The 17,109-nt window shown below is 41.2% G+C and overlaps 1 protein-coding gene across 1 annotated transcript in view; it reads right to left on the bottom strand.

Annotated features, from left to right (window-relative positions):
- TMEM135 (transmembrane protein 135) overlaps positions 1-17,109 on the bottom strand; it is a 322,554-nt gene that overhangs the window by 236,354 nt on the left and 69,091 nt on the right. The gene's annotated exons all lie outside the window — the stretch shown is intronic.

Below are 17,109 nucleotides of genomic sequence, written 5' to 3'. Positions count from 1 at the left end.
TGTTTTTATCACATTAGATAGAAACACAAGAGTCAGCTCTTGCTCACCCTGCCAAAACCGAATTTGCTGGAAACAAAAAACAAAATTTCTGAAATTAATCAAAAGTTTATGATGTTTTGTATGCAAAAACACTGTGATAAATTTTTGTTTTGGCAAGAACCATCATCAACGACACCGGTTAAGCTTTTGACGGTACATTTTATTTGGCTTCACTGTGAGCTGGATTCAAAATAATATCTCTATTTTTGATGAAAACCCAAAGGAAGTTTTCTCTAGAGCAGGGGTACTCAACTATTTTTAGTGAAGGTCCATTTATCTGGGTCTGCCATCAGATGAAGGCTATGTTCACACGTGTCAAATATGCCATAGGCAATTCTGACCCGTGGATCTGCTGCAGAAATCCGAGGCTTATCAGCCCCCTGCAGATCGTGTCACACAGTAACCCCTGTAGATTGTGCCGGACACAGTGCCTTTTGTAGACAGTTGTCACACAGTGCCCCTTGTAAACAATTCCATACAATACCCCTTGTTGATAGTACCACACAGTGCCCCTTGCAGATAGTGCCACACAGTGCCCCTTGTAGATAGTGCCACAATGTGCCCCATAGTGTGACCAAATGCCCTTTATAGATAATGCCACAGTGCACCCTGTAGATAGTACCACACAGTGCCCCATATTTATAATGCCAGTGTCCCCAGAAGATAGTGCCACACAATGCCCTTTGCAGATAATGCCACACAATGCCCCCTGTAGATAATGCCACACAACGCCCCCTGTAGACAGTGCCACACAGTGCCCCTTGCAGATAGTGCCACAATGTGCCCCATAGTGTGGCCAAATGCCCTTTATAGATAATGCCACAGTGCACCCCGTACATAGTACCACACAGTGCCCCATATTTATAATGCCAGTGTCCCCAGAAGATAGTGCCACACAATGCCCTTTGTAGATAATGCCACAATGCCCCCTGTAGATAATGCCACTCAATGCCCCCTGTAGATAGTGCCACACAATGCCCCCTCTAGATAATGCCACACAGTATCCTTTGTAAATCATGCCACACAGTTTCCCTCTTTAAATAGTGCCAAAAAATGTCACCTGTAGATCGTGCCACAAAGTACAACCTGTAGTGTCCCTTGTAGATAGTACCACACTGTGCTACCTGTTGATAGTGTCACACAGTGCCCCCTGTAGATAGTGCCGCACAGTGCCCCCTGTATGTAGAATAAGTTTACTCACCTCAACGCTCCTCTTCTCCCCTCCTGGTCCCTCAGCATGCGGTGGTTTATACAAGGCCATGACGCTGCTTATATGCGATTCAGCATTCAACGTTATCAGTGCTGCGTCACATACAACACTGTCTGACGTCAGGACCTTGTATGAGCTTCTGCATGCTGAATGAGCTTGAGGGGACCGGAGGGAAAAAGAGGAGCGATGAGGTAATCATCATTTTTTTTCCATTTAATTATAAAATGGGGTAGTTCTGGGTGGGCAAGGTATGAGGCCCAACATGGGCCTCTAACTTGTTATGCCCCACAGAGTTAAATCTATGCCAGCTGGGAGATTTCCACTGTAATTTATGCCAGTCTTCTGGCATAAATAATGAATTTGTCAAGCCGCTGTTGCCCTGCCCCTTCTGCGAAGTCACGCCTCCTTTTCACAAAATTGGCGAGGGACACTTTGCCATTAGCCACAAAATCCAGCCCGATTGAAATTTCCTTTAATAACAGTTGGCATCTGATGACATCAACAGACAAGAGACGATAGGTGGATTCAGCTGGAGATGAGGGAAACCGTCCCTCAACGTCTATGGGCTCCTTTAAGTTTTGACCACAAGGTCTCAAAAAATGCAAAAGCATTAGTGGGAACATTAGAATCTTGCTAGTGTACATATTCTTTAGGAACTCATCCAGTAGCGAGTGAAGATTTTGTTTTTTAGATTAATAATGAATGTGCCATTATCACTTAGTTTGTACAAGCCGTATCTACGTTGGGCTTTACACCAAAGTAGTTGGGTAAATAAAAGAGGTAGAAATGTAAATACTCTTATACAAAGTCAATGATAAAAGGGGACAAAATAATTTCTAAATTAAAATCATGACTCCCATTAAAAGGTTTATAAGAGCTTATCTTAGTTAAATACCGTCATTTAATATGCGGCCGTACAAAGACCTTCTCAAAGTAGAGGTCAAAGACAACCGCATTCTACGCCCCGGTTGTAACATTGCAGTGTATTTATATACAATAGAAACATGTACGACCTTGTTGTTTTACTTTATCTCTTTTGCGAACTAGAATACTGTTCAATGACGCTGAAATAATAGGATATTTACAGGAAGACAAAGAAATACTAGAACCTAACATGAACACCAAGTAGCTGGCCATGCATAGGGCAATGCGGCTACTCAATGCGAGCACCAGGACATAGAATAATTCTCAGGTGGCCACTTTCGACACAATCCAACAGTTTGCTGTCCGAGGCCCCTCTGACCAAATCACTTCAGTGGAGTAGAACATGTACTAAGAAAAGGTCTAAAGAGGGAGCCAGAATTAGCCAACTGAAAGTCAACTATCAATCTTGTTTTACAAAAATACCAAATATAATTCTTTTGATATGACCATTATAAGGACTGGGGCCACGTTTGAGTAATCCCAGTTGCCTGTCCTTAACTAGAGAATTATGGCGAAGACTCACTAAAGCGAGGAAAGGCGCTAGATATTCTTATCATCATACAGCCACAATCTGCACTTGAACATACCAAAGAAGCTCGTTGACCAGCGCTCATTTGCTCCTTTAACGAGGAGCTATGATCAGTAATGTTTGGGGACGAGCGCTCGTTACTGTGATCGTTAGTCCCCATACAGTTCCATAATGTTGGCAGCACGTCGCCTTATTTAGACAGACATGTGCTGCGGACAACAATAATATTTTGTGCTGCATAAACCATACGATCAGCCGATAATCGAGATATTCAGCTGATCGTTGCCCTGTTTACACCGGGCTATGATCGGGAGCGAGCATTCATATGAAGCTCATTTACCCGATCCTTGGCCCGTGTAAAAGGGCCTTTAGTTTAAAGGGGTTTTCCCATCTGGACATCCCCTTTCCACATGTCCTATTACGGCATAGGGACTTAATTTAGGGGGGATCTCAACTTGGCACCCCCTCCTATAAGCCAGAGTGGAGGGGCAGTGCAAAGAGCGGCTCATACTCTGAATGACTCTGCACAATCATACATTCCATGGTTGCCCATTCATTTCAACGCGCATCACGTAACATTACAGGTCTTCTGCTGAGGAGTCATCGGTGTCGGCTAAAGGGTCCCAAATTGACCCCATCAGTCTTGGGTGCTTTCCCCTCTACAAAGACACTACAACATTACCAAACTAGGATCTTATTGCTTTCTTTTATAACAGGGTAATAAATAGTCACCATACCCTACTGTCCAAGGAGGATGGATAAGTGGTGGTGTAAATCAACAGGACAGGGGGAATCATTATCTTGGGGTCCATTCACCCTTATGTACCCCCGAATAATGCTAACCAATAAAAAAAATGTTAATGCCGGATACAAACCAAGACTGTTCTTTGATGCTCAACTAAGAATGTTATTTCTTATGTTCTCCGAGAACAGATTTATTCAGAAATAAAGACTTTTAGAAGTTTTTGCTCTAACACAAAGCATCAGAAGTTTCCAGAGTTATCATTATTTCTTACTCTACTTTGCCGTCTAAGAGGCTGAGTCTCACATTTCCCAGTATCTAGATCATAACTGGCACAGAAAAAAGAAAATTGCTGCCTTAAGTTCGGCATTAAAACAGTCCAGGACTGTGCGCGATTTAACAGCCACAACACCTATTCCAAATGTTTACTCCAAAAAATTCAACTAGCTGATCCAACCACAGGGATATATAAATGGGGTGGAGGTGGACAAGAAAGAGAGCAGTCATGGGAATTGTGCAGGTAGAAGACGAGGGAATGTTTGAGTTAATTTCGGTTCATGTAAAAAGACTTTACGGAGATTGAGAGCAGAGACAGGTGGGAAGAACAGGACACAGACGTCCTCCGGAAAATGAGCGAGATTAGCAGACGGCAAGAAAGAGCCAATAAGTAATATAGGATAGAGGAATCGAGACAGCTGGAGGACAAATCAGGGTGAACAAAGGAGACATCGCCGAATGGAGAAGATAGAGGGGAGGGCGAAGGAAAATCTGAGAAAGTTTGAGAAAAAAAAAAACAATAACGCCAGGAAGACAGAGACGGTCATAAACAGTCTGTAAAGTCAATGAGTGCATGGATACACGGGAGGAGAGCAAAGCTTGATGGAAAGAGATAAAATAAGTGATCAAAGGAGGGGAAATGGCAGAGATTAATACAGTATGTAATAAAAATAATAAACGGGTCATCTTGCCATTTCATATTGGACATATGAAATACTACAAATGTTTATTAAAATGAATTCCAATGCATGCGGGGTGGTGGAACATCTGCAATCTTGTGGTATGATCAGATTCCAAGGTTTTATTACATGGAATCCAAGTTCAAATGGTTGACGGGGGGCAAAAACAATGAAAGAAATCATCGTGTGACCAGGACGAGTGAAGTCCAACTACCCCAGATTTGCTGATGATAAGACGTGTCACAGAGGTCCCTCTCTTCTGTGAGTCCTCTCAGCCATTCAGAAGAGTAAAGAAGGATCCGGACACGATTCCATGCTGCTGCTATTAAAGGTGCCCCCATACATTTTAGACAAAAAAGTGCCCAAACCCATTGGATCGGCCCATGATCTAATGTGTATGGGGCCACCAGACTCTCCTGTTGAAATCAAAAATAGGACCTAGAATTAAAGATGAGCAATCATTTCAGCATGAATCAAAAATGGTCCGAATTTTCCCAAAAGTTTCAGATTCGCTGAAATCCAAAACTTTCAGCAAACGAAACTACAAAATGGCAGCTGCTAACAGCTTCTAGGAAAAAAACAAAAGAGGGGAGAAGAGATAAAAAAAAAAAATATACCATACTCACCACCTCCCCTGGTCTCAGCTAGCGATGTGTCCCTGCCGGCCCCCTGAGATTACACTGTTTTGTCCCATGTCATCGCTGCAGCCAATCTAGTGCTGAGGCGGTCACATGGGACAAAGCTATGTCATCTCAGGAGGCCGGCAGGTGAGATGACGTAGTTTTGTCCCATGTGACCGCTGCACCTAATCACAGGCATTGGTACGGCAGGCCAGGGGCGGTGAGAATGTTGTTTTTTTTTATTTAAAGGGGTGGAATCGCAAGTGCCCCAACTTGGATACAGTCCTAGAAGACATCAGAGAGTCAGACAGGGCAATAAGGGCACTTGTGATTTGCGGCAAATTTATGCGGACCAGATCTAATTTGAAACGGCCCCGAAACGAATTTACGGATATTCGCTTATTTTTAACGAGGACTAATACAAAAAAATTTCTTGGGGGGACAATCTGCTGCCCATTATGTTCTAGGTAGGAAGGAATTCACAGAACTTAAAGAGGCTCTGTCACCAGATTATAAAATCACTATCTCCTATTGAATGTGATCGGCGCTGCAATGTAGAGAACAGTAAAGTTTTTTTGTTTGTTTTTTTAAAACGATCATTTTTGCCCAAGTTATGAGCAATTTTAGATTTATGAAAATTAGCTTTTCAATGGACAACTGGGCGTGTTTACTCGTTTTACCAACTGGGCGTTGTGAATAGAAGTGTATGACGCTAACGAATCAGCGTCATACACTTCTCATCGTTCCCACCCAGCTTCTTCCACTGCACAGACACACAGCGTGATGTCACCCATAGGTCCTTCACCATCGCGTCGGACGAGAGAAGATACATCGGCTCCAGGCGTCCGAGAGGGCAATATGCTCGTCTCTAGGGAGTTCACTATGCTTACCTGCACACGGTGATGCTGCTGCAGATTCAACTGTACCCTCTCGGACGCCTGGAGCTGATGTGTCTTCTCTCGTCCGACGCGATGGTGATGGACCCATGGGTGACGTCACGCTGTGTGTCTGTGCAGTGGAAGAAGCTGGGTGGGAACGATGAGAAGTGTATGACGCTGATTCGTCAGCATCATACACTTCTATTCACAACGCCCAGTTGGTAAAACGAGTAAACACGCCCAGTTGGTAAAACGAGTAAACACGCCCAGTTGGTAAAACGAGAAAACACGCCCAGTTGTCTATTGAAAAGCTCATTTGAATAAATCTAAAATTGCTCATAACTTGGGCAAAAATGATCGTTTTAAAAAAAACAAAAACACTTTACGGTTATCTACATTGCAGCGCCGATCACATTCAATAGGAGATAGGGATTTGATAATCTGGTGACAGAGCCTCTTTAACCCCTTAGCGCACCAGGACGCACCGGTACGTCCTGCATTGAAGTGCTTTAAGCCAGAGGAACGTACCGGTGCGTCCTGGCTAAAAACTGTCAGCCCGTCAAATGACAAGGTGACAGAACTGTGCCGTCAACTGTTTATGACAGTTGACCGGCACAGTAAGACGGCAGGGGACCATTCACAGCGGTCTCCTGCCGGCGATCGCTGTGATTGGTCAGTCAAAGCAGACTGACCAATCACAGCTCCATGACGTAGGGTATGTGATGGTGCTGGCTCAGCTTGAGCCAGCGCTATCACCGCCGGTAATCCTATCACCGCCGGTAATCAGATGTCCGGCACCCCTCTGCAACGGCCAGGACCGGAGCTAGGCTCCGATCCGGCCGATTAACCCCTTCGATACATCGATCAACGCGATCGATGCATCAAAGTGTCTTGTAGCCTGTCGGCAACCACGATGGTTGCCACGGGCGCGGGTGTCAGCTAAGTGATTAGACCGCACGCTATGGTTGCTAATGACAACCATCGGCACACGCGGGTGTTCCGATGGTTGCTATGGCAACCGTAGCCTAACAATCGCTTCCTAGTACGGAAGCCTATTAGGCCCCGCCAGGAGGCGAAGCCTAATAGACTTGCTGTCAGTGAATAGCTGACAACTCTAATACACTGCACTATGTAGGTAGTGCAGTGTATTAGAATAGCGATCAGGGCTTCATGCCTTCAAGTTCCCTAGTGGGACACAAAAAAAAGGTAAAACAAGTTAATAAAAATGTTGTAAAAATGTAAAAAAAAATAAGTTGCAAAAAACACTAACAGCCTTTTTTCCTATAATAAGTCTTTTATTATCGGAAAAACAGAAAAACATTAAAAAAAAGTACACATATGTGGTATCACCGCGTCCGGAACGACCCAAACTATAAAAATATCACGCTATTTTACCCGTACGGTGAACACCGTAAATTTTTAAATAAAAAACGATTCCAGAATCGCTGTTTGTTAGTCACTACCCCTCGCAAAACAGAATAAAAAAAGGGATCTAAAAGTTGCATGTACCCCAAAATGATACCATTAAAAACAAGCCCTCCCGCAGTTTTTTGACGGAAAAATAAAAAAATTATGTCTCTCAGAATCTGGTGACACAAAAAATAAATTTGAAACACGTGATTTCTTTTTTTGTTCACCTTGCTTGCCAAAAAAATGAAATACAAAGTGATCAAAAAAACCGCATGTACCCCAAAATGGTACCAATGAAATATACAGATTGTCCCGCAACAAATAAGCCCTCACACAGCTCCGGTGGTGAAAAAAAAAAAGTTCTGGCTCTCAGAATATGGAGATGCAAAATGTTCAGTGTCCAAAAGCGGATAAGATCTGGCACCATTTATCAGTGCGACACCGGCCACATATCTATGAATTATTATTTATTTACCCCATTATTATACCCTCTTATTATGCCCCTGATGTACCCGCACAGATTACATATGCCCCCACATCATAAACTGAAATACCAGCAAAACCCCAAACAAAACTGCCACTACGCAAAATCTGTGCTCCAAAAGCCAAATGGCGCCTCTCCCTACTGAGCCCCACAGCGTGCCCAACGGTCAGTTTACGTCCACATATATGGCATCGCCATACCCGGGAGAACCCGCTTAACAGTTTGAGGTATTTGTCTTCAGTGGCATGAACTGGGCACAAAATATTGTGCACTAAAATTGTGCACTAAAATGGCATATACCTAAAATGTGGTCACTTCTCATGGTTTTACACTCTACTCTGGTACCTAAGAACGCTCTGCAAATGCGACATGGCGCCCATACACCAGTCCAGCAAAATCTGTGCTCTAAAAGCCACATGGCACTCCTTCCATTTTGAGCTCTGCCATGTGCCCAAACAGCAGTTTAGGGCCACACATGGGGTATTGCCGTACTCGGGAGAAATTGGGTAACAAATTATGTGTGGTTTTTTCTAATATTACCCCTTGTGGAAAAAAAATTGGGTGCAAAACTACATATTTTTGGGGAAAATTTTTTTTTTTTCATTTTCATACTGCCTCATTCTAATACAATCTATGAAACACCTGTGGGATCAAAATGCTCAGTACACCCCTAGATGATCACCCTGAGGGGTATAGTTTCCAAAATGGAGTCACATCTCAGGGGTTTCTACTGTACGGGTACCTCAGGGGCTCTGCAAATGCGACATGGCGCCCAAAAAACAATCAACTAAAATCTACATGCCAAGTAGCACTCCTGCCATTCTGAGCCCTGTGGTGCATCCAAGCAGCAGTTTATAACCACATATAGGGTATTGCCGTACTCGGGAGAAATTGGTTTACAATTGGTGGGGCGCTTTTTCTCCTTTATTCCTTGTGAAAATGAAAAAAATTCAACATTTTAGTGGAAAGAATGTAGATTTTCATTTTCACTGCATAATTCCAATAATTCAGCAAAAAAAACTGTGGGGTCAAAATGCTCACTATACCGCTAGATAAATTCCACGAGGGGTATAGTTTCCCAAATGGGGTCACTTTTGCCGAGTTTGCACTATTTTGGCCCCTCAGTGGCTTTGCAAATGTGACATGGGGCCGCAAACCATTCCAGCAAAACTTGAGCTCCAAAAGTCAAATGGTGCTCTGTCCATTCTAAGCCCCGCCGTGTGTCCAAACAGCAGTTTATTACCACATATGGGGTATTGCTGTGCTCAGAAGAGTTTGCTTTACAAATATTGGGGTGTTTTTTTTTCCTTTATCTATTGTAAAAATGAAAAAATCTGAGCTAAAACTACATTTTATTAGAAAAAAATTTAGATTTTCAATTTCACTGCATAATTCCCATAAGTTCAGCAAAAACCGTCTGGGGTCAAAATGCTAACTATACGCCTAGAAAAATTCCTTGAGGGGTGTAGTTTCCAAAATGGGGTCACTTTTGGGGAGTTTCCACTGTTATGATCCCTCCAGGGTTTTGCAAACACGACATGGCACCGAAAACCAATCCAGCAAAATCTGCGCTCCAAAATCCAAATGGTCCTCGTTCCCTTCTGAGTCCTGCCGTGGGTCCAAACAGCAGTTTATTACCACATATGGGGTATTGCTGTAATCGGGAGAAATTGCTTTACAAATGTTGGGGTGCTTTTTCTCCTTTATTCCTTGTAAAAACTAAAACATCGTATGTTTTTTCAGAAAAAAAGTAGATTTTCATTTTCACAGACCAGTTCCAATAAATTTAGCAAAAAACCTGTGGGCTAAAAATGCTAACTATACCTCTTGAAAAATTCCTTGAGGGGTGTAGTTTCCAAAATGGGGTCACTATTAGGGAGTTTCCACTGTTATGATCCCTCCAGGGCTTTGCAAACACGACATGGCACCGAAAACCATTCCAGCAAAATCTGCGCTCCAAAACACAAATGGCCCTCGTTCCCTTCTGAGCCCTGCCGTGGGTCCAAACAGCAGTTTATTACCACATATGGGGTATTGCCGTAATCGGGAGACATTGCTTTACAAATGTTGGGGTGCTTTTTCTCCTTTATTCCTTGTAAAAACTAAAACATCGTATGTTTTTTCAGAAAAAAAGTAGATTTTCATTTTCACAGACCAGTTCCAATAAATTTAGCAAAAAACCTGTGGGCTAAAAATGCTAACTATACCTCTTGAAAAATTCCTTGAGGGGTGTAGTTTCCAAAATGGGGTCACTATTAGGGAGTTTCCACTGTTATGATCCCTCCAGGGCTTTGCAAACACGACATGGCACCGAAAACCATTCCAGCAAAATCTGCGCTCCAAAACCCAAATGGCCTTCGTTCCCTTCTGAGCCCTGCCGTGGGTCCAAACAGCAGTTTATTACCACATATGGGGTATTGCCGTAATCGGGAGACATTGCTTTACAAATGTTGGGGTGCTTTTTCTCCTTTATTCCTTGTAAAAACTAAAACATCGTATGTTTTTTCAGAAAAAAAGATTTTCATTTTCACAGACCAGTTCCAATAAATTTAGCAAAAAACCTGTGGGCTAAAAATGCTAACCATACCTCTTGAAAAATTCCTTGAGGGGTGTAGTTTCCAAAATGGGGTCACTTTTGGGGGGTTTCCACTGTTTTGGCACCACAAGACCTCTTCAAACCGGACATGGTGCCTAAAATATATTCTAATAAAATAGAGGCCCCAAAATCCACCAGGTGCTCCTTTGCTTCTGAGGCCGGTATTTCAGTCAATTACCGCACTAGGGCGACATGTGGGATATTTCTAAAAATTGCAGAATCTGGGCAATAAATATTGAGTTGCATTTCTTGGGTAAAACCTTCTGTGTTACAGGAAAAACTGTATTACAAATGAATTTAGTAAAAAAAAATTGAAATTTGTACATTTCACCTCTACTTTGCTTTATTTCCTGTGAAATACCTAAAGGGTTAAAAAAAAAATCTGAATGTGGTTTTGAATACTTTGAGGGGTGCAGTTTTTAAAATGGGGTGTTTTATAGGGGGTTTCTAATATATAAGGCCCTCAAAGCCACTTCAGAACTGAACTGGTCCCTGAAAAAATAGCCTTTTGAAATGTTCTTAAAAATGCGAGAAATTGCTGCTAAAGTTCTAAGCCTTGTAACGTCCAAGAAAAATAAAAGCACGTTCAAAAAACGATGCAAATATAAAGTAGACATATGGGAAATGTTAACTAGTAACTATTTTGTGTGGTATAACTATCTGTTTTACAAGCAGATACATTACAATTTAGAAAAATGCAGATTTTTGCAAATTTTCTCTAAATTTTGGTGTTTTTTACAAATAAATATTGAATTTAACGACGACATTTTTTCAGTATCATAAAGTACAATATGTCACGAGAAAACAATCTCCGAATCGCTTGGATAGGCAAAAGCGTTCCGGAGTTATTACCACAAAAAGTGACACGTCAGATTTGCAAAAATCGGCTGTGCCACAAGGCCAAAACAGGCTGTGTCCTTAAGGGGTTAAGGAAATATACATAATAAAGTAAGACTCCTATTATCCATAATCAAAAAAATTCTGAAAGCTTGCCAAATAATATTTTATTTTTGGCTCTCTTCATTAAAAGAGGATCTGTCACTAGTTTATTAATTCCCTATCTCTTAACTAATCTAATAGGCGCTATGATGCTGATAACTACAGTGTGAGTGGTTTTAAAAAAAAACATTTATTATTTGCAAAGTTATGAGCATTTTTCTAAATACGCTAATGTGGCTCTAATAACCTAATAGGAGGTGACTCTTTCTTTTCACTCTGGACGGTGTAATGTTTTCTGTCCAATCAGAACACAGCTTCTCCCCCTTCTCTGCCCAGCAACACAGCGTGATCATATAGTATACAGCTTCCATTCCCAACTGTGTATTCAACTGGCGATATCTACGGTTGTGTCACAGCTAGAACTGCAATGAAAGATTAGAATCTCCTCTTCCGTATACCACCAGAACCGCTGTTCTAGGTGGTCCACTGCCCGAGATATGGCTATTTGAAGTGATCCCCTTCCCTCCAGCCTCAGTCTCTCACACTGTGTGAAGTGACTTCATGCTGATAGGACAGCGTCAGAGGCTGTGAGGAGGCTCCACCTCTGGAGAATCGCTGCTGTTACCTCCCACTTGTCTAATATAGGCTAATTTACATATTTAGGAAAAAAGCTCATAACTTTTTTTAAACAAAACTTTTAGGACACCATTTTCACTAGTATTATCAGTGTGGCAGCGCCTAACAGATTAGCTAGGAGATAGGGCAATACTAAACTAGTGACAGGTCCCCTTTAAGATTCTCTACCCTACAGGAAAATGTAATGACCATCTAATAGTCAAGGTTACTTGATAATCTAGAATTGAATAGGTCCCGGTAATGCTGGATTTTTTTTTAGGTATTATATGATGTTCTATCTGAATGTAATTTGCCTTTCCATGATTGACAGATGCAGAACAGCGTTCATCAGTAGACCCACAGCAGTTACATGGTAGATAATGGCAATTATCAGGACACATTAACACATACAAAGCCATTTGTAATAAATAGCTATCTGTTACAGCTGGTGACCAGAGGCAGATGCCACCAGGACGTGGTAACGGGAGACAGATGTCCTTCTCAAGTATTCACAATGATCCCAATTCTCAATGAAAGAGACACCCCACGCTTGGGAAGAGTAGGGAAACGCTGAGCGAGCTGCTTCGCGGATATTTGAGAAACCGCTCCCACATTACAAGCAGCACCTGTTAAGTCCTCACATTCTGTCACGAGCTGGTATGGCAGCCCAGCGAAGGATGCTGGAGTGGTGCCGAAATCTTCCCTATGTACACGTGACCAGCAGTGTACATTATGTCCTGCAGTGACCACTATCAGACGGAGGTGGGCGCACTTGTGGTTTTTACAGGGGCCTGTATTTCACTACCTTATAGGCAACAATTGTAACGGTGCAACTTTCTAACATACACCCTGTCCTGTTTTTGCCTCCCCATGCTGGTTGCAAGGCTTCTGGAGGATAGCAGAGGTGGAGATGAAGAGAGATTGTCCTGGAATTAATCTAGTCAAGGGAAAAATCTAACATTACAAGTGTCTATTTATAGAAAAACACTTGTTGTAGAAAAGTGTGCAAAAGTTCCCGCTTTAGAAGAGAGTACAAGGAAATATCTATGTTACAGAATAAAGTATGAAAAAAATGCCTAAGTTATAGCATAGAGTATGGAAAAGTGCTCACGTTATAGAAGACATAAGAAAGTTCCAATGCTAGAGAATAAAGAGCCTATGTTATCGAATAGATAATAGAAAAGTGACCGTGTTATAGAAGAGAGTACAAGAAAGTGCCTATGTTATAAAATAGAGTAAGGGAAAGCATCCACGTTATAGAAAAAAATACAAGAACGTGTCTATGTCATAGAAGAGGGTACAAGAAAATTCCAATGCTATAGAATAGAGTCTAAAAACCTAGTTTATAGAATACAGTAAGAAAATTGCCTATGTTATCGAATACAGTATAGAAAAGTGCCCATGTTATAGAAGATTACAAGAAAGTGCCTATGTTATAGAATAGAGTATAGAAAAGTGCCCATGTTATAGGAGAGTACAAGAAAGTGCCTATATTATCGAATAGAGTATAGAAAAGTGTCCATGTTATAGAAGAGTACAAGAAAGTGCCTATGTTATAGAATAGAGTATAGAAAAGTGCCCATGTTATAGAAGATTACAAGAAAGTGCCTATGTTATAGAATAGAGTATAGAAAAGTGCCCATGTTATAGGAGAGTACAAGAAAGTGCCTATATTATCGAATAGAGTATAGAAAAGTGTCCATGTTATAGAATAGTACAAGAAAGTGCCTATGTTATAGAATAGAGTATAGAAAAGTGCCCATGTTATAGAAGATTACAAGAAAGTGCCTATGTTATAGAATAGAGTATAGAAAATTGCCCATGTTATAGAAGATTACAAGAAAGTGCCTATGTTATAGAATAGAGTATGAAAAGTTGCCCATGTTACAGAACAGTAAAATAAACACATAGCATACTGTATAAAAGCACCTACGTTATAGAATTAGAGAATAGAATAGAGTATAGAAAAGTGTCCATGTTATAGAAGAGAGTACAAGAAAGTGCCTATGTTATAGAATAGAGTATAGAAAAGTGTCCATGTTATAGAAGAGAGTACAAGAAAGTGCCTATGTTATAGAATAGAGTATAGAAAAGTGTCCATGTTATAGAAGAGAGTACAAGAAAGTGCCTATGTTATAGAATAGAGTATAGAAAAGTGTCCATGTTATAGGAGTACAAGAAAGTGCCTATGTTATGGAATAGAGTATAGAAAAGTGTCCATGTTATAGAAGAGAGTACAAGAAAGTGCCTATGTTATAGAATAGAGTATAGAAAAGTGTCCATGTTATAGAAAAGAGTACAAGAAAGTGCCTATGATATAGAATAGAGTATAGAAAAGTGCCCATGCTATAGAAGCTTACAAGAAAGTGCCTATGTTATAGAATAGAGTATGAAAAGTTGCCCATGCTATAGAACAGTAAAATAAACACATAGCATACTGTATAAAAGCACCTACGTTATAGAATTAGAGAATAGAATAGAGTATAGAAAAGTGTCCGTTATATAAGAGAGTACAAGAAAGTGCCTATGTTATAGAATAGAGTATAGAAAAGTGTCCATGTTATAGGAGTACAAGAAAGTGCCTATGTTATGGAATAGAGTATAGAAAAGTGTCCATGTTATAGAAGAGAGTACAAGAAAGTGCCTATGTTATAGAATAGAGTATAGAAAAGTCTCCATGTTATAGAAGAGAGTACAAGAAAGTGCCTATGTTATAGAATAGAGTATGAAAAGTTGCCCATGTTATAGAACAGTAAAATAAACACATAGCATACTGTATAAAAGCACCTACGTTATAGAATTAGAGAATAGAATAGAGTATAGAAAAGTGTCCATGTTATAGAAGAGAGTACAAGAAAGTGCCTATGATATAGAATAGAGTATAGAAAAGTGTCCATGTTATAGAAGAGAGTACAAGAAAGTGCCTATGATATAGAATAGAGTATAGAAAAGTGCCCATGCTATAGAAGATTACAAGAAAGTGCCTATGTTATAGAATAGAGTATGAAAAGTTGCCCATGCTATAGAACAGTAAAATAAACACATAGCATACTGTATAAAAGCACCTACATTATAGAATTGTGCAAAAGTCATAGAATAATGCGCAAATTTGTATTTGTCAGATCATAGAATGTTGATGAACGTCTATCATGAAATCGTGTAGAAAAGGAAGTGTGTTATATAATAAAGTGCAAAAAATGCTTATGTTATAGAAAAGAGTGCACAAATCCTATGTGTTGTAGAATAGGAGGAGACTCACAGGACATGCCCTTCTGTCCCCCCGAGCCCTGTGATTGGTGGGGGGGGGGGGGGAGAATCTTTTCGGTAAAATGGAGAACCACTGCAAAAGCTCTGTTCCTCCCTTTAAGAAAAAAACTCTATACAATTACAGTAGAGGGGAGGAAGATAAAGCAAACCTTCCCAAAATAACAATTCGGCTTTTGCCCCCTTCTCTGACCAGTAACTATAACCATATAAGGCCCCATGCACACGACCGTATTTTTCATCCGTAATTACGGACCCATTCATTTTCTATGGGCTACGGACACATTTCCGTATTTTCACGGATGGGTGTCCGTGCTGTAGAAATGATCGAACACGTCCTTTTTTTTGTCGGTAATTATGGCACGGACTCCCCATAGAAGTCTATGAGCGCTTCCGTAATTACGAAAGCGTTGCTATGCAACGCCAGGGGATTACCCAAGATTCCTCCCTGGTTTTTTTTTCGGATCCGTAAATACGGATGCACTACGGACCGTATTGAAGGACACCCTTCCGTATATGCGAATGATTTACGGATGACTATAAATCACTACGGATCTGTATTTACGGATAGATGAAATCTACGGCCATGTGGTAAAGCTGGATAACAACCAATATGGCTGCCATTAGGGACAGACAGTGTCTTCTTGATGGACATGTGTCTTTTTTCAACCGTACAAACTATGTAACTAGATATCCCATTCTCCTAAAAGAACAACACGCTTATGTAAGTAATGGAATATCCCCTACTCCTATATATGTAGTCAGATTTGCCATTCAGGTCTCTGGGAAAGCTGGGTGCACACCCTTGTAGAAGCAGATGGCTATAGTTGGTCTCAGTCTTTCCCAGGCATGAGTGAACTAGAACAAAATCAGTACAGAAGTTTTCCTAACTTAAAGAAAGCCATAAAGCAAAACATGTTGCCAATTTTTTTTTATTACAGCACAGCATAAAGTGATTCTAGTGTTAAATGTTTCACTATTACCTTCCGGAGACAATTGCTGGACTATCAGTTGCGAAAAATCTTACTGCATTACTTTTTTTGCATTTCAAAGTGAAGCTTCCCCATTAAAATTTTTTGGGGAGGAATTGCATAAATAGCAGGTTTCTAATGGCACAAAGTACTTTTCCCCTGTCGTTCAACGTAAATTATATAGGCACAGATAGAACTGCCTACCTGTCTCTCACTGTATATGATATAGGCACAGCTAGTACTGCCTCCCTGCCTCTCACTGTAAATTATGTAGATACAGATAGTACTGCCTCCCTGCCTCTCATTATACATGAAGTAGATACAGATAGGACTGCCTGACTGTCTCTCACTGTAAATGATATAGGCACAGATAGTACTGCTTCCATGTATGTCACTGTAAATTATTTATAAAGTGCTGCCTCCACCTCTCCTTGTTAATGATGTAGATACATATAGCGCTGCCTCCCAGTCTGCCCTTGTTAATGATGTAGGCACAGATAGTACTGCCTCCCTCTCCCTCCCTGTAAATGATGTGGGTACAGATAGTACTGCCTCCCTGTAAATTATGTAGGCACAGATAGTACTGCCTCCCTCTCTGTAAATGATGTGGGTACAGATAGTACAGCCTCCCTCTCCCTCCCTGTAAGGCTTCGTTCACATCTGCGCTAGGGCTCCGTTCCGACGTTCTGTCTGGGCTTTCCTTTGGAACGGAGCCCTGACAGACACAAATGGAAACCATAGGTTTCCGTTTCCATCACCATTGATTTTAATGGTGACGGATCCGGTGCCAATGGTTTCCGTTTGTCTCCGTGATGCAAGGGTTCCGTGTGAACAAAGCCTAAATGATGTGGGTACAGACAGTACAGCCTCCCTCTCCGTCCCTGTAAATGATGTAGGTGCAGATAGTAGTGCCTTCCTGTCTCTCGTTATTG

The sequence above is a fragment of the Rhinoderma darwinii genome, chromosome 2 (genome assembly GCF_050947455.1).
Source record: "Rhinoderma darwinii isolate aRhiDar2 chromosome 2, aRhiDar2.hap1, whole genome shotgun sequence".
Taxonomy (NCBI): Eukaryota; Metazoa; Chordata; class Amphibia; order Anura; family Rhinodermatidae; genus Rhinoderma; species Rhinoderma darwinii.
This window is presented reverse-complemented; position numbering and strand designations above follow the sequence as displayed.